Below are 25,958 nucleotides of genomic sequence, written 5' to 3'. Positions count from 1 at the left end.
GAGTTTACTCCCTGGGTACTTTCTTTGTATACATTCGACTATACGGGCCAAGCCCCGGATTTACGGGAAAACGCGGGATTTCGTTTGCCGGCGATTAAACTGCTTTTATTCAGCGTCTCATCAAAAATGAAAACATTTTTGAAAACTACAAGTCTCATGCGTTTTAGTGGTGAAAAAATAATATAAAAAATCGTTCGGGAAATAAGTTTACTCCCTGGGTACTTTCTTTGTATACTTTTGACTATACGGGCCAAGCCCGGGATTTACGAGAAATCGCGGGTTTTCGTTTGCCGGCGATTAAACTTCCTTTATTCAGCGTCTCATCAAAAATGAAAACATTTTTAAAAACTACAAGTCTTATGCGTTTTAGTGGTGAAAAAATAATATAAAAAATCGTTCTGGAAATAAGTTTACTTCCTGGGTACTTTCTTTGTATACTTTTGACTATACGGGCCGAGTCTGGGATTTAGGGAAATCGCAGTTTTTCGTTTGCCGGCGATTAAACTGCTTTTATTCAGCGTCTCATCCAAAATGAAAACATTTTTAAAAACTACAAGACTTATGCGTTTTAGTGGTGAAAAAATAATTTAAAAAATCGTTCTGGAAATGAGTTTACTCACAGGGTACTTTCTTTGTCTACATTCGACTATACGGGCCAAGCCCGGGATTTACGGGAAATCGCGGGATTTCGTTTGCCGGCGATTAAACTGCTTTTATTCAGCGTCTCATCAAAAATGAAAACATTTTTGAAAACTACAAGTCTCATGCGTTTTAGTGGTGAAAAAGTATTTTAAAAAATCGTTCGGGAAATGAGTTTACTCCCTGGGTAATTTCTTTGTATACTTTTGACTATACGGGCCAAGCCCGGGATTTACGGGAAATCGCGGGTTTTCGTTTGCCGGCGATTAAACTTCTTTTATTCAGCGTCTCATCAAAAATGAAAACATTTTTGAAAACTACAAGTCTCATGCGTTTTAGTGGTGAAAAAATAATTTAAAAAATCGTTCGGGAAATGAGTTTACTCCCTGGGTACTTTCTTTGTATACTTTTGACTATACGGGCCAAGCCGGGATTTACGGGAAATCGCGGGTTTTCGTTTGCCGGCGATTAAACTTCTTTTATTCAGCGTCTCATCAAAAATGAAAACATTTTTAAAAAGTACAAGTCTTATGCGTTTTAGTGGTGAAAAAATAATTTAAAAAAACGTTCCGGAAATGAGTTTACTCACAGGGTACTTTCTTTGTATACATTCGACTATCCGGGCCAAGCCCGGGATTTACGGGAAATCGCGGGATTTCGTTTGCCGGCGATTAAACTGCTTTTATTCAGCGTCTCATCAAAAATGAAAACATTTTTGAAAACTACAAGTCTCATGCGTTTTAGTGGTGAAAAAAAAATTAAAAAATCGTTCGGGAAATGAGTTTACTCCCTGGGTACTTTCTTTGTATACATTCGACTATACGGGTTAAGCCCCGGATTTACGGGAAAACGCGGGATTTCGTTTGCCGGCAATTAAACTGCTTTTATTCAGCGTCTCATCAAAAATGAAAACATTTTTGAAAACTACAAGTCTCATGCGTTTTAGTGGTGAAAAAATAATATAAAAAATCGTTCGGGAAATGAGTTTACTCCCTGGGTACTTTCTTTGTATACTTTTGACTATACGGGCCAAGCCCGGGATTTACGAGAAATCGCGGGTTTTCGTTTGCCGGCGATTAAACTTCCTTTATTCAGCGTCTCATCAAAAATGAAAACATTTCTAAAAACTACAAGTCTTATGCGTTTTAGTGGTGAAAAAATAATATAAAAAATCGTTCTGGAAATAAGTTTACTCCCTGGGTACTTTCTTTGTATACTTTTGACTATACGGGCCGAGTCAGGGATTTAGGGAAATCGCAGTTTTTCGTTTGCCGGCAATTAAACTGCTTTTATTCAGCGTCTCATCAAAAATGAAAACATTTTTAAAAACTACAAGACTTATGCGTTTTAGTGGTGAAAAAATAATTTAAAAAATCGTTCTGGAAATGAGTTTACTCACAGGGTACTTTCTTTGTATACATTCGACTATACGTGTCAAGCCCGGGATTTACGGCAAATCGCGGGTTTTCGTTTGCCGGCGATTAAACTTCTTTTATTCAGCGTCTCATCAAAAATGAAAACATTTTTGAAAACTACAAGTCTCATGCGTTTTAGTGGTGAAAAAATAATTTAAAAAATCGTTCGGGAAATGAGTTTACTCCCTGGGTACTTTCTTTGTATACTTTTGACTATACGGGCCAAGCCGGGATTTACGGGAAATCGCGGGTTTTTGTTTGCCGGCGATTAAACTTCTTTTATTCAGCGTCTCATCAAAAATGAAAACATTTTTAAAAAGTACAAGTCTTATGCGTTTTAGTGGTGAAAAAATAATTTAAAAAAACGTTCTGGAAATGAGTTTACTCACAGGGTACTTTCTTTGTATACATTCGACTATCCGGGCCAAGCCCGGGATTTACGGGAAATCGCGGGATTTCGTTTGCCGGCGATTAAACTGCTTTTATTCAGCGTCTCATCAAAAATGAAAACATTTTTGAAAACTACAAGTCTCATGCGTTTTAGTGGTGAAAAAAAAATTAAAAAATCGTTCGGGAAATGAGTTTACTCCCTGGGTACTTTCTTTGTATACTTTTGACTATACGGGCCGAGTCTGGGATTTAGGGAAATCGCAGTTTTTCGTTTGCCGGCGATTAAACTGCTTTTATTCAGCGTCTCATCAAAAATGAAAACATTTTTAAAAACTACAAGACTTATGCGTTTTAGTGGTGAAAAAATAATTTAAAAAATCGTTTTGGAAATGAGTTTACTCACAGGGTACTTTCTTTGTATACATTCGACTATACGTGTCAAGCCCGGGATTTACGGCAAATCGCGGGTTTTCGTTTGCCGGCGATTAAACTTCTTTTATTCAGCGTCTCATCAAAAATGAAAACATTTTTAAAAAGTACAAGTCTTATGCGTTTTAGTGGTGAAAAAATAATTTAAAAAAACGTTCTGGAAATGAGTTTACTCACAGGGTACTTTCTTTGTATACATTCGACTATCCGGGCCAAGCCCAGGATTTACGGGAAATCGCAGGATTTCGTTTGCCGGCGATTAAACTGCTTTTATTCAGCGTGTCATCAAAAATGAAAACATTTTTGAAAACTACAAGTCTCATGCGTTTTAGTGGTGAAAAAAAAATTAAAAAATCGTTCGGGAAATGAGTTTACTCCCTGGGTACTTTCTTTGTATACATTCGACTATACGGGCCAAGCCCAGGATTTACGGGAAAACGCGGGATTTCGTTTGCCGGCGATTAAACTGCTTTTATTCAGCGTCTCATCAAAAATGAAAACATTTTTGAAAACTACAAGTCTCATGCGTTTTAGTGGTGAAAAAATAATATAAAAAATCGTTCGGGAAATGAGTTTACTCCCTGGGTACTTTCTTTGTATACTTTTGACTATACGGGCCAAGCCCGGGATTTACGAGAAATTGCGGGTTTTCGTTTGCCGGCGATTAAACTTCCTTTATTCAGCGTCTCATCAAAAATGAAAACATTTTTAAAAACTACAAGACTTATGCGTTTTAGTGGTGAAAAAATAATTTAAAAAATCGTTTTGGAAATGAGTTTACTCACAGGGTACTTTCTTTGTATACATTCGACTATACGTGTCAAGCCCGGGATTTACGGCAAATCGCGGGTTTTCGTTTGCCGGCGATTAAACTTCTTTTAATCAGCGTCTCATCAAAAATGAAAACATTTTTGAAAACTACAAGTCTCATGCGTTTTAGTGGTGAAAAAATAATTTACAAAATCGTTCGGGAAATGAGTTTACTCCCTGGCTACTTTCTTTGTATACTTTTGACTATACGGGCCAAGCCGGGATTTACGGGAAATCGCGGGATTTCGTTTGCCGGCGATTAAACTGCTTTTATTCAGCGTGTCATCAAAAATGAAAACATTTTTGAAAACTACAAGTCTCATGCGTTTTAGTGGTGAAAAAAAAATTGAAAAATCGTTCGGGAAATGAGTTTACTCCCTGGGTACTTTCTTTGTATACATTCGACTATACGGGCCAAGCCCCGGATTTACGGGAAAACGCGGGATTTCGTTCGCCGGCGATTAAACTGCTTTTATTCAGCGTCTCATCAAAAATGAAAACATTTTTGAAAACTACAAGTCTCATGCGTTTTAGTGGTGAAAAAATAATAAAAAAAATCGTTCGGGAAATGAGTTTACTCCCTGGGTTTTTTCTTTGTATACATTCGACTATACGTGCCAAGCCCGGGATTTACGGGAAATCGCGGGATTTCGTTTGCCGGCGATTAAACTTCCTTTATTCAGCGTCTCATCAAAAATGAAAACATTTTTAAAAACTACAAGTCTTATGCGTTTTAGTGGTGAAAAAGTAATTTAAAAAATCGTTCGGGAAATGAGTTTACTCCCTGGGTACTTTCTTTGTATACTTTTGACTATACGGGCCAAGCCCGGGATTTACGGGAAATCGCGGGTTTTCGTTTGCCGGCGATTAAACTTCTTTTATTCAGCGTCTCATCAAAAATGAAAACATTTTTGAAAACAACAAGTCTCATGCGTTTTAGTGGTGAAAAAAAAATTTAAAAAATCGTTCGGGAAATGAGTTTACTCCCTGGGTACTTTCTTTGTATACATTCGACTTTCCAGAACGATTTTTTAAATTATTTTTTCACCACTAAAACGCATGAGACTTGTAGTTTTCAAAAATGTTTTCATTTTTGATGAGACGCTGAATAAAAGCAGTTTAATCGCCGGCAAACGAAATCCCGCGTTTTCCCGTAAATCCGGGGCTTGGCCCGTATAGTCGAATGTATACAAAGAAAGTACCCATGGAGTAAACTCATTACCCGAACGATTTTTTAAATTACTTTTTCACCACTAAAACGCATGAGACTTGTAGTTTTCAAAAATGTTTTCATTTTTGATGAGACGCTGAATAAAAGAAGTTTAATTGCCGGAAAAACGAAAACCCGCGATTTCCCGTAAATCGCGGACTCGGCCCGTATAGTCAAAAGTATACAAAGAAAGTACCCAGGGCGTAAACTCATTTCCCGAACGATTTTTTAAATTATTTTTTCACCACTAAAACGCATGAGACTTGTAGTTTTCAAAAATGTTTTCATTTTTGATGAGACGCTGAATAAAAGAAGTTTAATCGCCGGCAAACGAAAACCCGCGATTTCCCGTAAATCCCGGCTTGGCCCGTATAGTCAAAAGTATACAAAGAAAGTACCCAGGGAGTAAACTCATTTCCCGAACGATTTTTTAAATTACTTTCTATCCACTAAAACGCATGAGACTTGTAGTTCTTAAAAATGTTTTCATTTTTGATGAGACGCTGAATAAAAGAAGTTTAATCGCCGGCAAACGAAAACCCGCGATTTCCCGTAAATCCCGGGCTTGGCCCGTATAGTCAAAAGTATACAAAGAAAGTACCCATGGAGTAAACTCATTTCCCGAACGATTTTTTAAATTACTTTTTCACTACTAAAACGCATGAGACTTGTAGTTTTCAAAAATATTTTTATATTTCATGGGACGCTGAATAAAAGAAGTTCAATCACCGGCAAACGAAAATCTACGATTTCCCGTAAATCCCGGACTCGGCCCGTATAGTCAAAAGTATACAAAGAAAGTACCCAGGGAGTAAACTCATTTCCCGAACGATTTTTTAATTTATTTTTTCACCACTAAAACGCATGAGACTTGTAGTTTTCAAAAATGTTTTCATTTTTGATGAGACGCTGAATGAAAGAAGTTTAATCGCCGGCAAACGAAAACCCGCGATTTCCCGTAAATCCCGGGCTTGGCCCGTATAGTCAAAAGTATACAAAGAAAGTACCCAGGGAGTAAACTCATTTCCCGAACGATTTTTTAAATTACTTTTTCACCACTAAAACGCATGAGACTTGTAGTTTTCAAAAATGTTTTCATTTTTGATGAGACGCTGAATAAAAGAAGTTTAATCGCCGGCAAACGAAAACCCGCGATTTCCCGTAAATCCCGGCTTGGCCCGTATAGTCAAAAGTATACAAAGAAAGTACCCAGGGAGTAAACTCATTTCCCGAACGATTTTTTAAATTACTTTTTCACTACTAAAACGCATGAGACTTGTAGTTTTCAAAAATATTTTCATATTTGATGGGACGCTGAATAAAAGAAGTTTAATCACCGGCAAACGAAAATCTACGATTTCCCGTAAATCCCGGACTCGGCCCGTATAGTCAAAAGTATACAAAGAAAGTACCCAGGGAGTAAACTCATTTCCCGAACGATTTTTTAAATTATTTTTTCACCACTAAAACGCATGAGACTTGTAGTTTTCAAAAATGTTTTCATTTTTGATGAGACGCTGAATGAAAGAAGTTTAATCGCCGGCAAACGAAAACCCGCGATTTCCCGTAAATCCCGGGCTTGGCCCGTATAGTCAAAAGTATACAAAGAAAGTACCCAGGGAGTAAACTCATTTCCCGAACGATTTTTTAAATTACTTTTTCACCACTAAATCGCATGAGACTTGTAGTTTTTAAAAATGTTTTCATTTTTGATGAGACGCTGAATAAAAGAAGTTTAATCGCCGGCAAACGAAATCCCGCGTTTTCCCGTAAATCCCGGGCTTGGCCCGTATAGTCAAAAGTATACAAAGAAAGTACCCAGGGAGTAAACTCAATTCCCGAACGATTTTTTAAATTTTTTTTTCATCACTAAAACGCATGAGACTTGTTGTTTTCAAAAATGTTTTCATTTTTGATGAGACGCTGAATAAAAGAAGTTTAATCGCCGGCAAACGAAAACCCGCGATTTCCCGTAAATCCCGGGCTTGGCCCGTATAGTCAAAAGTATACAAAGAAAGTACCCAGGGAGTAAACTCATTTCCCGAACGATTTTTTAAATTACTTTTTCACCACTAAAACGCATGAGACTTGTAGTTTTGAAAAATGTTTTCATTTTTGATGAGACGCTGAATAAAAGCAGTTTAATCGCTGGCAAACTAAATCCCGCGTTTTCCCGTAAATCCGGGGCTTGGCCCGCATAGTCGAATGTATACAAAGAAAATACCCAGGGAGTAAACTCATTTCCCGAACGATTTTTTAATTTTTTTTTTCACCACTAAAACGCATGAGACTTGTAGTTTTCAAAAATGTTTTCATTTTTGATGAGACGCTTAATGAAAGAGATTTAATCGCCGGAAAACGAAAACCCGCGATTTCCCGTAAATCCCGGGCTTGGCCCGTATAGTCGAATGTATACAAAGACAGTACCCTGTGAGTAAACTCATTTCAAGAACGATTTTTTAAATTATTTTTTTAACACTAAAACGCATAAGACTTGTAGTTTTTAGAAATGTTTTCATTTTTGATGAGACGCTGAATAAAGGAAGTTTAATCGCCGGCAAACGAAAACCCGAGATTTCCCGTAAATCCCGGCTTGGCCCGTATAGTCAAAAGTATACAAAGAAAGTACCGAGGGAGTAAACTCATTTCCCGAACGATTTTTTAAATTATTTTTTCACCACAAAAACGCATGAGACTTGTAGTTTTCAAAAATGTTTTTATTTTTGATGAGACGCTGAATAAAAGAAGTTTAATCGCAGGCAAACGAAAACCCGCGATTTCCCGTAAATCCCGGGCTTGGCCTGTATAGTCAAAAGTATACAAAGAAAGTACCCAGGGAGTAAACTCATTTCCCGAACGATTTCTTAAATTACTTTTTCACCACTAAAACGCATGAGACTTGTAGTTTTAAAAAATGTTTTCATTTTTGATGAGACGCTGAATAAAAGAAGTTTAATCGCCGGCAAACGAAAACCCGCGATTTCCCGTAAATCCCGGGCTTGGCCCGTATAGTCAAAAGTATACAAAGAAAGTACCCAGGGAGTAAACTCATTTCCCGAACGATTTTTTAAATTACTTTTTCACCACTAAAACGCATGAGACTTGTAGTTTTCAAAAATGTTTTCATTTTTGATGAGACGCTGAATAAAAGAAGTTTAATCGCCGGCAAACGAAAACCCGCAATTTCCCGTAAATCCCGGGCTTGGCCCGTATAGTCAAAAGTAAACAAAGAAAGTACCCAGGGAGTAAACTCATTTCCCAAACGATTTTTTAAATTACTTTTTCACCACTAAAACGCATAAGACTTGTAGTTTTTAAAAATGTTTTCATTTTTGATGAGACGCTGAATAAAAGAAGTTTAATCGCCGGCAAACGAAAACCTGCGATTTCCCGTAAATCCCGGGCTTGGCCCGTATAGTCAAAAGTATACAAAGAAAGTACCCAGGGAGTAAACTCATTTCCCGAACGATTTTTTAAATTACTTTTTCACCACTAAAACGTATGAGACTTGTAGTTTTTAAAAATGATTTCATTTTTGATGAGACGCTGAATAAAAGAAGTTTAATCGCCGGCAAACGAAAACCCGCGATTTCCCGTAAATCCCGGGCTTGGCCCGTATAGTCAAAAGTATACAAAGAAAGTACCCAGGCAGTAAACTCATTTCCCGAACGATTTTTTAAATTACTTTTTCACTACTAAAACGCATGAGACTTGTAGTTTTCAAAAATATTTTCATATTTGATGGGACGCTGAATAAAAGAAGTTTAATCACCGGCAAACGAAAATCTACGATTTCCCGTAAATCCCGGACTCGGCCCGTATAGTCAAAAGTATACAAAGAAAGTACCCAGGGAGTAAACTCATTTCCCGAACGATTTTTTAAATTATTTTTTCACCACTAAAACGCATGAGACTTGTAGTTTTCAAAAATGTTTTCATTTTTGATGAGACGCTGAATAAAAGAAGTTTAATCGCCGGCAAACGAAAACCCGCGATTTCCCGTAAATCCCGGGCTTGGCCCGTATAGTCAAAAGTCTACAAAGAAAGTACCCAGGGAGTAAACTCATTTCCCGAACGATTTTTTAAATTTCTTTTTCACCACTAAAACGCATGAGACTTGTAGTTTTTAAAAATGTTTTCATTTTTGATGAGACGCTGAATAAAAGAAGTTTAATCGCCGGCAAACGAAATCCCGCGTTTTCCCGTAAATCCCGGGCTTGGCCCGTATAGTCAAAAGTATACAAAGAAAGTACCCAGGGAGTAAACTCATTTCCCGCACGATTTTTTAAATTTTTTTTTCATCACTAAAACGCATGAGACTTGTAGTTTTCAAAAATGTTTTCATTTTTGATGAGACGCTGAATAAAAGAAGTTTAATCGCCGGCAAACGAAAACCCGCGATTTCCCGTAAATCCCGGGCTTGGCCCGTATAGTCAAAAGTATACAAAGAAAGTACCCAGGGAGTAAACTCATTTCCCGAACGATTTTTTAAATTACTTTTTCACCACTAAAACGCATGAGACTTGTAGTTTTCAAAAATGTTTTCATTTTTGATGAGACGCTGAATAAAAGCAGTTTAATCGCTGGCAAACTAAATCCCGCGTTTTCCCGTAAATCCGGGGCTTGGCCCGCATAGTCGAATGTATACAAAGAAAATACCCAGGGAGTAAACTCATTTCCCGAACGATTTTTTAATTTTTTTTTTCACCACTAAAACGCATGAGACTTGTAGTTTTCAAAAATGTTTTCATTTTTGATGAGACGCTTAATGAAAGAGATTTAATCGCCGGAAAACGAAAACCCACGATTTCCCGTAAATCCCGGGCTTGGCCCGTATAGTCGAATGTATACAAAGACAGTACCCTGTGAGTAAACTCATTTCAAGAACGATTTTTTAAATTATTTTTTTAACACTAAAACGCATAAGACTTGTAGTTTTTAAAAATGTTTTCATTTTTGATGAGACGCTGAATAAAAGAAGTTTAATCGCCGGCAAACGAAAACCCGCGATTTCCCGTAAATCCCGGCTTGGCCCGTATAGTCAAAAGTATACAAAGAAAGTACCGAGGGAGTAAACTCATTTCCCGAACGATTTTTTAAATTATTTTTTCACCACAAAAAACGCATGAGACTTGTAGTTTTCAAAAATGTTTTTATTTTTGATGAGACGCTGAATAAAAGAAGTTTAATCGCAGGCAAACGAAAACCCGCGATTTCCCGTAAATCCCGGGCTTGGCCCGTATAGTCAAAAGTATACAAAGAAAGTACCCAGGGAGTAAACTCATTTCCCGAACGATTTTTTAAATTACTTTTTCACCACTAAAACGCATGAGACTTGTAGTTTTAAAAAATGTTTTCATTTTTGATGAGACGCTGAATAAAAGAAGTTTAATCGCCGGCAAACGAAAACCCGCGATTTCCCGTAAATCCCGGGCTTGGCCCGTATAGTCAAAAGTATACAAAGAAAGTACCCAGGGAGTAAAATCATTTCCCGAACGATTTTTTAAATTACTTTTTCACCACTAAAACGCATGAGACTTGTAGTTTTCAAAAATGTTTTCATTTTTGATGAGACGCTGAATAAAAGAAGTTTAATCGCCGGCAAACGAAAACCCGCAATTTCCCGTAAATCCCGGGCTTGGCCCGTATAGTCAAAAGTATACAAAGAAAGTACCCAGGGAGTAAACTCATTTCCCGAACGATTTTTTAAATTACTTTTTCACCACTAAAACGCATAAGACTTGTAGTTTTTAAAAATGTTTTCACTTTTGATGAGACGCTGAATAAAAGAAGTTTAATCGCCGGCAAACGAAATCCCGCGTTTTCCCGTAAATCCCGGGCTTGGCCCGTATAGTCAAAAGTATACAAAGAAAGTACCCAGGGAGTAAACTCATTTCCCGAACGATTTTTTAAATTTTTTTTTCACCACTAAAACGCATGAGACTTGTAGTTTTTAAAAATGTTTTCATTTTTGATGAGACGCTGAATAAAGGAAGTTTAATCGCAGGCAAACGAAAACCCGCGATTTCCCGTAAATCCCGGCTTGGTCCGTATAGTGAAAAGTATACAAAGAAAGTACCCAGGGAGTAAACTCATTTCCCGAACGATTTTTTAAATTATTTTTTCACCACAAAAACGCATGAGACTTGTAGTTTTCAAATATGTTTTCATTTTTGATGAGACGCTGAATAAAAGAAGTTTAATCGCTGGCAAACGAAATCCCGTGATTTCCCGTAAATCCCGGGCTTGGCCCGTATAGTCAAAAGTATACAAAGAAAGTACCCAGGGAGTAAACTCATTTCCCGAACGATTTTTTAAATTACTTTTTCACCACTAAAACGCATGAGACTTGTAGTTTTTAAAAATGTTTTCATCTTTGATGAGACGCTGAATAAAAGAAGTTTAATCGCCGGCAAACGAAAACCTGCGATTTCCCGTAAATCCTGGACTCGGCCCGTATAGTCAAAAGTATACAAAGAAAGTACCCAGGGAGTAAACTCATTTCCCAAACGATTTTTTAAATTATTATTTCACCACTAAAACGCATGAGACTTGTAGTTTTCAAGAATGTTTTCATTTTTGATGAGACGCTGAATAAAAGCAGTTTAATCGCCGGTAAACGAAAACCCGCGATTTCCCGTAAATCCCGGGCTTGGCACGTATAGTCGAATGTATACAAAGAAAGTACCCTGTGAGTAAACTCATTTCCGGAACGATTTTTTAAATTATTTTTTCACCACTAAAACGCATAAGACTTGTAGTTTTTAAAAATGTTTTCATTTTTGATGAGACGCTGAATAAAAGAAGTTTAATCGCCGGCAAACGAAAACCCGCGATTTCCCGTAAATCCCGGCTTGGCCCGTATAGTCAAAAGTATACAAAGAAAGTACCCAGGGAGTAAACTCATTTCCCGAACGATTTTTTAAATTATTTTTTCACCACTAAAACACATGAGACTTGTAGTTTTTAAAAATGTTTTCATTTTTGATGAGACGCTGAATAAAAGAAGTTTAATCGCCGGCAAACGAAAACCCGCGATTTCCCGTAAATCCCGGCTTGGCCCGTATAGTCAAAAGTATACAAAGAAAGTACCCAGGGAGTAAAATCATTTCCCGAACGATTTTTTAAATTACTTTTTCACCACTAAAACGCATGAGACTTGTAGTTTTCAAAAATGTTTTCATTTTTGATGAGACGCTGAATAAAAGAAGTTTAATCGCCGGCAAACGAAAACCCGCAATTTCCCGTAAATCCCGGGCTTGGCCCGTATAGTCAAAAGTATACAAAGAAAGTACCCAGGGAGTAAACTCATTTCCCGAACGATTTTTTAAATTACTTTTTCACCACTAAAACGCATAAGACTTGTAGTTTTTAAAAATGTTTTCACTTTTGATGAGACGCTGAATAAAAGAAGTTTAATCGCCGGCAAACGAAAACCCGCAATTTCCCGTAAATCCCGGGCTTGGCCCGTATAGTCAAAAGTATACAAAGAAAGTACCCAGGGAGTAAACTCATTTCCCGAACGATTTTTTAAATTACTTTTTCACCACTAAAACGCATAAGACTTGTAGTTTTTAAAAATGTTTTCACTTTTGATGAGACGCTGAATAAAAGAAGTTTAATCGCCGGCAAACGAAATCCCGCGTTTTCCCGTAAATCCCGGGCTTGGCCCGTATAGTCAAAAGTATACAAAGAAAGTACCCAGGGAGTAAACTCATTTCCCGAACGATTTTTTAAATTTTTTTTTCACCACTAAAACGCATGAGACTTGTAGTTTTTAAAAATGTTTTCATTTTTGATGAGACGCTGAATAAAGGAAGTTTAATCGCAGGCAAACGAAAACCCGCGATTTCCCGTAAATCCCGGCTTGGTCCGTATAGTGAAAAGTATACAAAGAAAGTACCCAGGGAGTAAACTCATTTCCCGAACGATTTTTTAAATTATTTTTTCACCACAAAAACGCATGAGACTTGTAGTTTTCAAATATGTTTTCATTTTTGATGAGACGCTGAATAAAAGAAGTTTAATCGCTGGCAAACGAAATCCCGTGATTTCCCGTAAATCCCGGGCTTGGCCCGTATAGTCAAAAGTATACAAAGAAAGTACCCAGGGAGTAAACTCATTTCCCGAACGATTTTTTAAATTACTTTTTCACCACTAAAACGCATGAGACTTGTAGTTTTTAAAAATGTTTTCATCTTTGATGAGACGCTGAATAAAAGAAGTTTAATCGCCGGCAAACGAAAACCTGCGATTTCCCGTAAATCCTGGACTCGGCCCGTATAGTCAAAAGTATACAAAGAAAGTACCCAGGGAGTAAACTCATTTCCCAAACGATTTTTTAAATTATTATTTCACCACTAAAACGCATGAGACTTGTAGTTTTCAAGAATGTTTTCATTTTTGATGAGACGCTGAATAAAAGCAGTTTAATCGCCGGTAAACGAAAACCCGCGATTTCCCGTAAATCCCGGGCTTGGCACGTATAGTCGAATGTATACAAAGAAAGTACCCTGTGAGTAAACTCATTTCCGGAACGATTTTTTAAATTATTTTTTCACCACTAAAACGCATAAGACTTGTAGTTTTTAAAAATGTTTTCATTTTTGATGAGACGCTGAATAAAAGAAGTTTAATCGCCGGCAAACGAAAACCCGCGATTTCCCGTAAATCCCGGCTTGGCCCGTATAGTCAAAAGTATACAAAGAAAGTACCCAGGGAGTAAACTCATTTCCCGAACGATTTTTTAAATTATTTTTTCACCACTAAAACACATGAGACTTGTAGTTTTCAAAAATGTTTATATTTTTAATGAGACGCTAAATAAAAGAAGTTTAATCGCCGGCAAACGAAAACCCGCGATTTCCCGTAAATCCCGGGCTTGGCACGTATAGTCGAGTGTATACAAAGAAAGTACCCTGTGAGTAAACTCATTTCCAGAAGGATTTTTTAAGTTATTTTTTCACCACTAAAGCCCATGAGACTTGTAGTTTTTAAAAATGTTTTCACTTTTGATGAGACGCTGAATAAAAGAAGTTTAATCGCCGGCAAACGAAAACCCGCAATTTCCCGTAAATCCCGGGCTTGGCCCGTATAGTCAAAAGTATACAAAGAAAGTACCCAGGGAGTAAACTCATTTCCCGAACGATTTTTTAAATTACTTTTTCACCACTAAAACGCATAAGACTTGTAGTTTTTAAAAATGTTTTCACTTTTGATGAGACGCTGAATAAAAGAAGTTTAATCGCCGGCAAACGAAATCCCGCGTTTTCCCGTAAATCCCGGGCTTGGCCCGTATAGTCAAAAGTATACAAAGAAAGTACCCAGGGAGTAAACTCATTTCCCGAACGATTTTTTAAATTTTTTTTTCACCACTAAAACGCATGAGACTTGTAGTTTTTAAAAATGTTTTCATTTTTGATGAGACGCTGAATAAAGGAAGTTTAATCGCAGGCAAACGAAAACCCGCGATTTCCCGTAAATCCCGGCTTGGTCCGTATAGTGAAAAGTATACAAAGAAAGTACCCAGGGAGTAAACTCATTTCCCGAACGATTTTTTAAATTATTTTTTCACCACAAAAACGCATGAGACTTGTAGTTTTCAAATATGTTTTCATTTTTGATGAGACGCTGAATAAAAGAAGTTTAATCGCTGGCAAACGAAATCCCGTGATTTCCCGTAAATCCCGGGCTTGGCCCGTATAGTCAAAAGTATACAAAGAAAGTACCCAGGGAGTAAACTCATTTCCCGAACGATTTTTTAAATTACTTTTTCACCACTAAAACGCATGAGACTTGTAGTTTTTAAAAATGTTTTCATCTTTGATGAGACGCTGAATAAAAGAAGTTTAATCGCCGGCAAACGAAAACCTGCGATTTCCCGTAAATCCTGGACTCGGCCCGTATAGTCAAAAGTATACAAAGAAAGTACCCAGGGAGTAAACTCATTTCCCAAACGATTTTTTAAATTATTATTTCACCACTAAAACGCATGAGACTTGTAGTTTTCAAGAATGTTTTCATTTTTGATGAGACGCTGAATAAAAGCAGTTTAATCGCCGGTAAACGAAAACCCGCGATTTCCCGTAAATCCCGGGCTTGGCACGTATAGTCGAATGTATACAAAGAAAGTACCCTGTGAGTAAACTCATTTCCGGAACGATTTTTTAAATTATTTTTTCACCACTAAAACGCATAAGACTTGTAGTTTTTAAAAATGTTTTCATTTTTGATGAGACGCTGAATAAAAGAAGTTTAATCGCCGGCAAACGAAAACCCGCGATTTCCCGTAAATCCCGGCTTGGCCCGTATAGTCAAAAGTATACAAAGAAAGTACCCAGGGAGTAAACTCATTTCCCGAACGATTTTTTAAATTATTTTTTCACCACTAAAACACATGAGACTTGTAGTTTTCAAAAATGTTTATATTTTTAATGAGACGCTAAATAAAAGAAGTTTAATCGCCGGCAAACGAAAACCCGCGATTTCCCGTAAATCCCGGGCTTGGCACGTATAGTCGAGTGTATACAAAGAAAGTACCCTGTGAGTAAACTCATTTCCAGAAGGATTTTTTAAGTTATTTTTTCACCACTAAAGCCCATGAGACTTGTAGTTTTTAAAAATGTTTTCATTTTTGATGAGACGCTGAATAAAAGAAGTTTAATCGCCGGCAAACGAAAACCCGCGATTTCCCGTAAATCCCGGCTTGGCCCGTATAGTCAAAAGTATACAAAGAAAGTACCCAGGGAGTAAACTCATTTTCCAAACGATTTTTTAAATTATTTTTTCACCACTAAAACGCATAAGACTTGTAGTTTTTAAAAATGTTTTCATTTTTGATGAGACGCTGAATAAAAGAAGTTTAATCGCCGGCAAACGAAAACCCGCGATTTCACGTAAATCCCGGGCTTGGCACGTATAGTCGAATGTATACAAAGAAAGTACCCTGTGAGTAAACTCATTTCCAGAAGGATTTTTTAAATTATTTTTTCACCACTAAAGCCCATGAGACTTGTAGTTTTTAAAAATGTTTTCATTTTTGATGAGACGCTGAATAAAAGAAGTTTAATCGCCGGCAAACGAAAACCCGCGATTTCTCGTAAATCCCGGCTTGGCCCGTATAGTCAAAAGTATGCAAAGAAAGTACCCAGGGAGTAAACTCATTTCCCGAACGATTTTTTAAATTATTTTTTCACTACTAAAACGCATGAGACTTGTAGTTTTCAAAAATATTTTCATTTTTGATGAGACGCTGAATAAAAGCAGTTTAATCGCCGGCAAACGAAAACCTGCGATTTCCCTAAATCCCGTACTCGGCCCGTATAGTCAAAAGTATACAAAGAAAGTACCCAGGGAGTAAACTCATTTCCAGAACGATTTTTTAAATTTATTTTTTCACCACTAAAACGCATAAGACTTGTAGTTTTTAAAAATGTTTTCATTTTTAATGAGACGCTGAATAAAAGAAGTTTAATCGCCGGCAAGCGAAAGCCCGCAATTTCCCGTAAATCCCGGGCTTGGCACGTATAGTCGAATGTATACAAAGAAAGTACCCTGTGAGTAAACTCATTTCCAGAAGGATTTTTTAAATTATTTCTTCACCACTAAAGCCCATGAGGCTTGTAGTTTTTAAAAATGTTTTCATTTTTGATGAGACGCTGAATAAAAGAAGTTTAATCGCCGGCAAACGAAAACCCGCGATTTCTCGTAAATCCCGGCTTGGCCCGTATAGTCAAAAGTATGCAAAGAAAGTACCCAGGGAGTAAACTCATTTCCCGAACGATTTTTTAAATTATTTTTTCACTACTAAAACGCATGAGACTTGTAGTTTTCAAAAATGTTTTTATTTTTGATGAGACGCTGAATAAAAGAAGTTTAATCGGCGGCAAACGAAAACCCGCGATTTCCCGTAAATCCCGGCTTGGCCCGTATAGTCAAAAGTATACAAAGAAAGTACCCAGGGAGTAAACTCATTTCCAGAACGATTTTTTAAATTATTTTTTCACCACTAAAACGCATAAGACTTGTAGTTTTTAAAAATGTTTTCATTTTTAATGAGACGCTGAATAAAAGAAGTTTAATCGCCGGCAAGCGAAAGCCCGCAATTTCCCTTAAATCCCGGGCTTGGCCCGTATAGTCAAAAGTATACAAAGAAAGTACCCAGTTAGTAAACTCATTTCCCGAACGACTTTTTAAAATTTTTTTTCACCACTAAAACGCATGAGACTTGTAGTTTTCAAAAATGTTTTTATTTTTGATGAGACGCTGAATAAAAGAAGTTTAATCGGCGGCAAACGAAAACCCGCGATTTCCCGTAAATCCCGGCTTGGCCCGTATAGTCAAAAGTATACAAAGAAAGTACCCTGGGAGTAAACTCATTTCCAGAACGATTTTTTAAATTATTTTTTCACCACTAAAACGCATAAGACTTGTAGTTGTTAAAAATGTTTTCATTTTTAATGAGACGCTGAATAAAAGAAGTTTAATCGCCGGCAAACGAAAGCCCGCGATTTCCCGTAAATCCCGGGCTTGGCCCGTATAGTCAAAAGTATACAAAGAAAGTACCCAGGTAGTAAACTCATTTCCCGAACGATTTTTTATATTATTTTTTTACCACTAAACGCATGAGACTTGTAGTTTTCAAAAATGTTTTCATATTTGATGGGACGCTGAAAAAAAGAAGTTTAATCGCCGCCAAACGAAAATCCGCGATTTCCTGTAAATCCCGGACTCGGCCCGTATAGTCAAAAGTATACAAAGAAAGTACCCAGAGAGTAAACTCATTTCCCGAACGATTTTTTAAATTATTTTTTCACCACTAAAACGCATGAGACTTGTAGTTTTCAAATATGTTTTCATTTTTGATGAGACGCTGAATAAAAGAAGTTTATTCGCCGGCAAACGAAAACCCGTGATTTCCCGTAAATTCCGGGCTTGGCACGTATAGTCGAATGTATACAAAGAAAGTACCCTGTGAGTAAACTCATTTCCAGAAGGATTTTTTAAATTATTTTTTCACCACTAAAGCCCATGAGACTTGTGGTTTTTAAAAATATTTTCATTTTTGATGAGACGCTGAATAAAAGAAGTTTAATCGCCGGCAAACGAAAACCCGCGATTTCCTGCAAATCCCGGCTTGGCCCGTATAGTCAAAAGTATACAAAGAAAGTACCCAGGGAGTAAACTCATTTCCCGAACGATTTTTTAAATTATTTTTTCACCACTAAAACGCATGAGACTTGTAGTTTTCAAAAATGTTTTCATTTTTGATGAGACGCTGAATAAAAGCAGTTTAATCGCCGGCAAACGAAAACCTGCGATTTCCCAAACTCCCGGGCTTGGCCCGTATAGTCAAAAGTATACAAAGAAAGTACCCAGGGAGTAAACTCATTTCCCGAACGATTTTTTAATTTTTTTTTTCACTACTAAAACGCATGAGACTTGTAGTTTTCAAAAATGTTTTCATTTTTGATGAGACGCTTAATAAAAGAGGTTTAATCGCCGGAAAACGAAAACCCGCGATTTCCCGTAAATCCCGGGCTTGGCCCGTATAGTCGAATGTATACAAAGAAAGTACCCTGTGAGTAAACTCATTTCCAGAACGATTTTTTAAATTATTTTTCATCACTAAAACGCATGAGACTTGTAGTTTTTAAAAATGTTTTCATTTTTGATGAGACGCTGAATAAAAGAAGTTTAATCGCCGGCAAACGAAAACCCGCGATTTCCCGCAAATCCCGGCTTGGACCGTATAGTCAAAAGTATACAAAGAAAGTACCCAGGGAGTAAACTCATTTCCCGAACGATTTTTTTAATTTTATTTTCACTACTAAAACGCATGAGACTTGTAGTTTTTAAAAATGTTTTCATTTTTGATGAGACGCTGAATAAAAGAAGTTTAATCGCCGGCAAACGAAAACCCGCGATTTCCCGTAAATCCCGGGCTTGGCCCGTATAGTCGAATGTATACAAAGAAAGTACCCAGGGAGTAAACTCATTTCCCGAACGAATTTTTAAATTTTTTTTTTACCACTAAAACGCATGGGTACTTTCTTTGTATACTGTTGACTATACGGGCCAAGCCCGGGATTTACGGGAAATCGCGGGTTTTCGTTTGCCGGCGATTAAACTTCTTTTATTCAGCGTCTCATCAAAAATGAAAACATTTTTAAAAACTACAAGTCTTATGCGTTTTAGTGGTGAAAAAATAATTTAAAAAATCGTTCGGGAAATGAGTTTACTCCCTGGGTACTTTCTTTGTAGACTTTTGACTATACGGTCCAAGCCGGGATTTGCGGGAAATCGCGGGTTTTCGTTTGCCGGCGATTAAACTTCTTTAATTCAGCGTCTCATCAAAAATGAAAACATTTTTAAAAATTACAAGTCTCATGCGTTTTAGTGGTGAAAAATAATTTAAAAAATCGTTCTGGAAATGAGTTTACTCACAGGGTACTTTCTTTGTATACATTCGACTATACGGGCCAAGCCCGGGATTTACGGGAAATCGCGGGTTTTCGTTTTCCGGCGATTAAACCTCTTTCATTAAGCGTCTCATCAAAAATGAAAACATTTTTGAAAACTACAAGTCTCATGCGTTTTAGTAGTGAAAAAAAAATTTAAAAAATCGTTCGGGAAATGAGTTTACTCCCTGGGTACTTTCTTTGTATACTTTTGACTATACGGGCCAAGCCCGGGAGTTAATGAGTTTACTCCCAGGGTACTTTCTTTGTATACTTTTGACTATACGGGCCAAGCCTGGGATTTACGGGAAATCGCGGGTTTTCGTTTGCCGGCGATTAAACTTCTTTTTATTCAGCGTCTCATCAAAAATGAAAACATTTTTAAAAACTACAAGTCTTATGCGTTTTAGTGGTGAAAAAATAATTTAAAAAATCGTTCGGGAAATGAGTTTACTCCCTGGGTACTTTCTTTGTATACTTTTGACTATACGGGCCAAGCCCGGGAGTTAATGAGTTTACTCCCAGGGTACTTTCTTTGTATACTTTTGACTATACGGGCCAAGCCTGGGATTTACGGGAAATCGCGGGTTTTCGTTTGCCGGCGATTACACTTCTTTTTATTCAGCGTCTCATCAAAAATGAAAACATTTTTAAAAACTACAAGTCTTATGCGTTTTAGTGGTGAAAAAATAATTTAAAAAATCGTTCTGGAAATGAGTTTACTCCCTGGGTACTTTCTTTGTATACTTTTGACTATACAGGCCGAGTCCGGGATTTAGGGAAGTCGCAGGAGTTCGTTTGCCGGCGATTAAACTGCTTTTATTCAGCGTCTCATCAAAAATGAAAACATTTTTGAAAACTACAAGTCTCATGCGTTTTAGTGGTGAAAAAATAATTTAAAAAATCGTTCGGGAAATGAGTTTACTCCCTGGGTACTTTCTTTGTATACTTTGGACTATACGGGCCCAGCCGGGATTTACGGGAAATCGCGGGTTTTCGTTTGCCGGCGATTAAACTTCTTTTTTTCAGCGTCTCATCAAAAATGAAAACATTTTTAAAAACTACAAGTCTTATGCGTTAAGTGGTGAAAAAATAATTTAAAAAATCGTTCTGGAAATGAGTTTACTCACAGGGTACTTTCTTTGTATACATTCGACTATACGTGCCAAGCCCGGGATTTACGGAAAATCGCGGGTTTTCGTTTGCCGGCGATTAAACTTCTTTTATTCAGCGTCTCATCAAAAATGAAAATATTTTTGAAAACTACAAGTCTCATGCGTTTTAGTGGTGAAAAAATAATTTAAAAAATCGTTCGGGAAATGAGTTTACTCCCTGGGTACTTTCTTTGTATACTTTTGACTATACGGGCCAAGCCGGGATTTACGGGAAATCGCGGGTCTTCGTTTGCCGGCGATTAAACATCTTTTATTCAGCGTCTCATCAAAAATGAAAACATTTTTAAAAACTACAAGTCTTATGCGTTTTGGTGGTGAAAAAATAATTTAAAAAATCGTTCTGGAAATGAGTTTACTCACAGGGTACTTTCTTTGTATACATTCGACTATACGGGCCAAGCCCGGGATTTACGGGAAATCGCGGGTTTTCGTTTTCCGGCGATTAAACCTCTTTCATTAAGCGTCTCATCAAAAATGAAAACATTTTTGAAAACTACAAGTCTCATGCGTTTTAGTGGTGAAAAAGAAATTTAAAAAATCGTTCGGGAAATGAGTTTACTCCCTGGGTACTTTCTTTGTATACATTCGACTATACGGGCCAAGCCCCGGATTTACGGGAAAACGCGGGATTTCGTTTGCCGGCGATTAAACCTCTTTCATTAAGCGTCTCATCAAAAATGAAAACATTTTTGAAAACTACAAGTCTCATGCGTTTTAGTGGTGAAAAAATAATTTAAAACATCGTTCGGGAAATGAGTTTACTCCCTGGGTACTTTCTTTGTAAACATTCGACTATACGGGCCAAGCCCCGGATTTACGGGAAAACGCATGATTTCGTTTGCCGGCGATTAAACCTCTTTCATTAAGCGTCTCATCAAAAATGAAAACATTTTTGAAAACTACAACTCTCATGCGTTTTAGTGGTGAAAAAAAAATTTAAAAAATCGTTCGGGAAATGAGTTTACTCCCTGGGTACTTTCTTTGTATACTTTTGACTATACGGGCCGAGTCTGGGATTTAGGGAAATCGCATGTTTTCGTTTGCCGGCGTTTAAACTGCTTTTATTCGGCGTCTCATCAAAAATGAAAACATTTTTGAAAACTACAAGTCTCATGCGTTTTAGTGGTGAAAAAATAATTTAAAAAATCGTTCGGGAAATGAGTTTACTCCCTGGGTACTTTCTTTGTATACATTCGACTATACGGGCCAAGCCCCGGATTTACGGGAAATCGCGGGTTTTCGTTTTCCGGCGATTAAACCTCTTTCATTAAGCGTCTCATCAAAAATGAAAACATTTTTGAAAACTACAAGTCTCATGCGTTTTAGTGGTGAAAAAAAAATTTAAAAAATCGTTCGGGAAATGAGTTTACTCCCTGGGTACTTTCTTTGTATACTTTTGACTATACGGACCGAGTCTGGGATTTAGGGAAATCGCAGGTTTTCGTTTGCCGGCGATTAAGCTGCTTTTATTCAGCGTCTCATCAAAAAAGAAAACATTTTTGAAAACTACAAGTCTCACGCGTTTTAGTGGTGAAAAAATATTTTAAAATATCGTTCGGGAAATGAGTTTACTCCCTGGGTACTTTCTTTGTATACTTTTGACTATACGGGCCAAGCCGGGATTTACGGGAAATCGCGGGTTTTCGTTTGCCGGCGTTTAAACTGCTTTTATTCGGCGTCTCATCAAAAATGAAAACATTTTTGAAAACTACAAGTCTCATGCGTTTTAGTGGTGAAAAAATAATTTAAAAAATCGTTCGGGAATTGAGTTTACTCCCTGGGTACTTTCTTTGTATACTTTTGACTATACGGGCCAAGCCGGGATTTACGGGAAATCGCGGGTTTTCGTTTGCCGGCGATTAAACTTCTTTTATTCAGCGTCTCATCAAAAATGAAAACATTTTTGAAAACTACAAGTCTCATGCGTTTTAGTGGTGAAAAGATAATTTAAGAAATCGTTCGGGAAATGAGTTTACTCCCTGGGTACTTTCTTTGTATACTTTTGACTATACGGGCCGAGTCCGGGATTCACGGGAAATCGCGGATTTTCGTTTGCCGGCGATTAAACTTCTTTTATTCAGCGTCCCATCAAATATGAAAATATTTTTGAAAACTGCAAGTCTCATGCGTTTAGTGGTAAAAAAATAATATAAAAAATCGTTCGGGAAATGAGTTTACTCCCTGGGTACTTTCTTTAAATACTTTTGACTATACGGGCCAAGCCCGGGATTTACGGGAAATCGCGGGTTTTCGTTTGCCGGCGATTAAACTTCTTTTATTCAGCGTCTCATCAAAAATGAAAACATTTTTAAAAACTACAAGTCTTATGCGTTTTAGTGGTGAAAAAATAATTTAAAAAATCGTTCTGGAAATGAGTTTACTCCCTGGGTACTTTCTTTGTATACTTTTGACTATACGGGCCGAGTCTGGGATTTAGGGAAATCGAAGGTTTTCGTTTGCCGGCGATTAAACTGCTTTTATTCAGCGTCTCATCAAAAATAAAAACATTTTTGAAAACTACAAGTCTTATGCGTTTAGTGGTGAAAAAATAATTTAAAAAATCGTTCGGGAAATGAGTTTACTCCCTGGGTACTTTCTTTGTATACTTTTGACTATACGGGCCAAGCTGGGATTTACGGGAAATCGCGGGTTTTCGTTTGCCGGCGATTAAACTTCTTTTATTCAGCGTCTCATCAAAAATGAAAACATTTTTAAAAACTACAAGTCTTATGCGTTTTAGTGGTGAAAAAATAATTTAAAAAATCGTTCGGGAAATGAGTTTACTCCCTGGGTACTTTCTTTGTATACTTTTGACTATACGGGCCAAGCCGGGATTTACGGGAAATCGCGGGTTTTCGTTTGCCGGCGATTAAACTTCTTTTATTCAGCGTCTCATCAAAAATGAAAACATTTTTAAAAACTACAAGTCTTATGCGTTTTAGTGGTGAAAAAATAATTTAAAAAATCGTTCGGGAAATGAGTTTACTCCCTGGGTACTTTCTTTGTATACATTCGACTATACGGGCCAAGCCCCGAATTTACGGGAAAACGCGGGAATTCGTTTGCCGGCGATTAAACCTCTTTCATTAAGCGTCTCATCAAAAATGAAAACATTTTTGAAAACTAAAAGTCTCGTGCGTTTTAGTGGTGAAAAAATAATTTAAAAAATCGTTCGGGAAATGAGTTTACTCCCTGGGTACTTTCTTTGTATACTTTTGACTATACGGGCCGAGTCCGGGATTTACGGGAAATCGCGGATTTTTGTTTGCCGGCGATTAATCCTCTTTCATTAAGCGTCTCATCAAAAATGAAAACATTTTTGAAAACTACAAGTCTCATGCGTTTTAGTGGTGAAAAAATAATTTAAAAAATCGTTCGGGAAATGAGTTTACTCCCTGGGTACTTTCTTTGTATACATTCGACTATACGGGCCAAGCCCCGGATTTACGGGAAATCGCGGGTTTTCGTTTTCCGGCGATTAAACCTCTTTCATTAAGCGTCTCATCAAAAATGAAAACATTTTTGAAAACTACAAGTCTCATGCGTTTTAGTGGTGAAAAAAAAATTTAAAAAATCGTTCGGGAAATGAGTTTACTCCCTGGGTACTTTCTTTGTATATTTTTGACTATACGGGCCGAGTCTGGGATTTAGGGAAATCGCAGGTTTTCGTTTGCCGGCGATTAAACTGCTTTTATTCAGCGTCTCATCAAAAATGAAAACATTTTTGAAAACTACAAGTCTCACGCGTTTTAGTGGTGAAAAAATATTTTAAAAAATCGTTCGGGAAATGAGTTTACTCCGTGGGTACTTTCTTTGTATACTTTTGACTATACGGGCCAAGCCGGGATTTACGGGAAATCGCGGGTTTTCGTTTGCCGGCGTTTAAACTGCTTTTATTCGGCGTCTCATCAAAAATGAAAACATTTTTGAAAACTACAAGTCTCATGCGTTTTAGTGGTGAAAAAATAATTTAAAAAATCGTTCGGGAAATGAGTTTACTCCCTGGGTACTTTCTTTGTATACATTCGACTATACGGGCCAAGCCCGGGATTTACGGGAAATCGCGGGTTTTCGTTTTCCGGCGATTAAACCTCTTTCATTAAGCGTCTCATCAAAAATGAAAACATTTTTGAAAACTACAAGTCTCATGCGTTTTAGTGGTGAAAAAATAATTTAAAAAATCGTTCGGGAAATGAGTTTACTCCCTGGGTACTTTCTTTGTATACTTTTGACTATACGGGCCAAGCCCGGGAGTTAATGAGTTTACTCCCAGGGTACTTTCTTTGTATACTTTTGACTATACGGGCCAAGCCTGGGATTTACGGGAAATCGCGGGTTTTCGTTTGCCGGCGATTAAACTTCTTTTTATTCAGCGTCTCATCAAAAATGAAAACATTTTTAAAAACTACAAGTCTTATGCGTTTTAGTGGTGAAAAAATAATTTAAAAAATCGTTCGGGAAATGAGTTTACTCCCTGGGTACTTTCTTTGTATACTTTTGACTATACGGGCCAAGCCCGGGAGTTAATGAGTTTACTCCCAGGGTACTTTCTTTGTATACTTTTGACTATACGGGCCAAGCCTGGGATTTACGGGAAATCGCGGGTTTTCGTTTGCCGGCGATTACACTTCTTTTTATTCAGCGTCTCATCAAAAATGAAAACATTTTTAAAAACTACAAGTCTTATGCGTTTTAGTGGTGAAAAAATAATTTAAAAAATCGTTCTGGAAATGAGTTTACTCCCTGGGTACTTTCTTTGTATACTTTTGACTATACAGGCCGAGTCCGGGATTTAGGGAAGTCGCAGGAGTTCGTTTGCCGGCGATTAAACTGCTTTTATTCAGCGTCTCATCAAAAATGAAAACATTTTTGAAAACTACAAGTCTCATGCGTTTTAGTGGTGAAAAAATAATTTAAAAAATCGTTCGGGAAATGAGTTTACTCCCTGGGTACTTTCTTTGTATACTTTGGACTATACGGGCCAAGCCCGGGAGTTAATGAGTTTACTCCCAGGGTACTTTCTTTGTATACTTTTGACTATACGGGCCAAGCCTGGGATTTACGGGAAATCGCGGGTTTTCGTTTGCCGGCGATTAAACTTCTTTTTATTCAGCGTCTCATCAAAAATGAAAACATTTTTAAAAACTACAAGTCTTATGCGTTTTAGTGGTGAAAAAATAATTTAAAAAATCGTTCGGGAAATGAGTTTACTCCCTGGGTACTTTCTTTGTATACTTTTGACTATACGGGCCAAGCCCGGGAGTTAATGAGTTTACTCCCAGGGTACTTTCTTTGTATACTTTTGACTATACGGGCCAAGCCTGGGATTTACGGGAAATCGCGGGTTTTCGTTTGCCGGCGATTACACTTCTTTTTATTCAGCGTCTCATCAAAAATGAAAACATTTTTAAAAACTACAAGTCTTATGCGT

This window comes from Hydractinia symbiolongicarpus, chromosome 13 (assembly GCF_029227915.1).
Source record: "Hydractinia symbiolongicarpus strain clone_291-10 chromosome 13, HSymV2.1, whole genome shotgun sequence".
Lineage (NCBI taxonomy): Eukaryota > Metazoa > Cnidaria > Hydrozoa > Anthoathecata > Hydractiniidae > Hydractinia > Hydractinia symbiolongicarpus.
The sequence above is the reverse complement of the archived record's forward strand: the minus strand, read 5'-3'. Positions refer to the sequence as shown.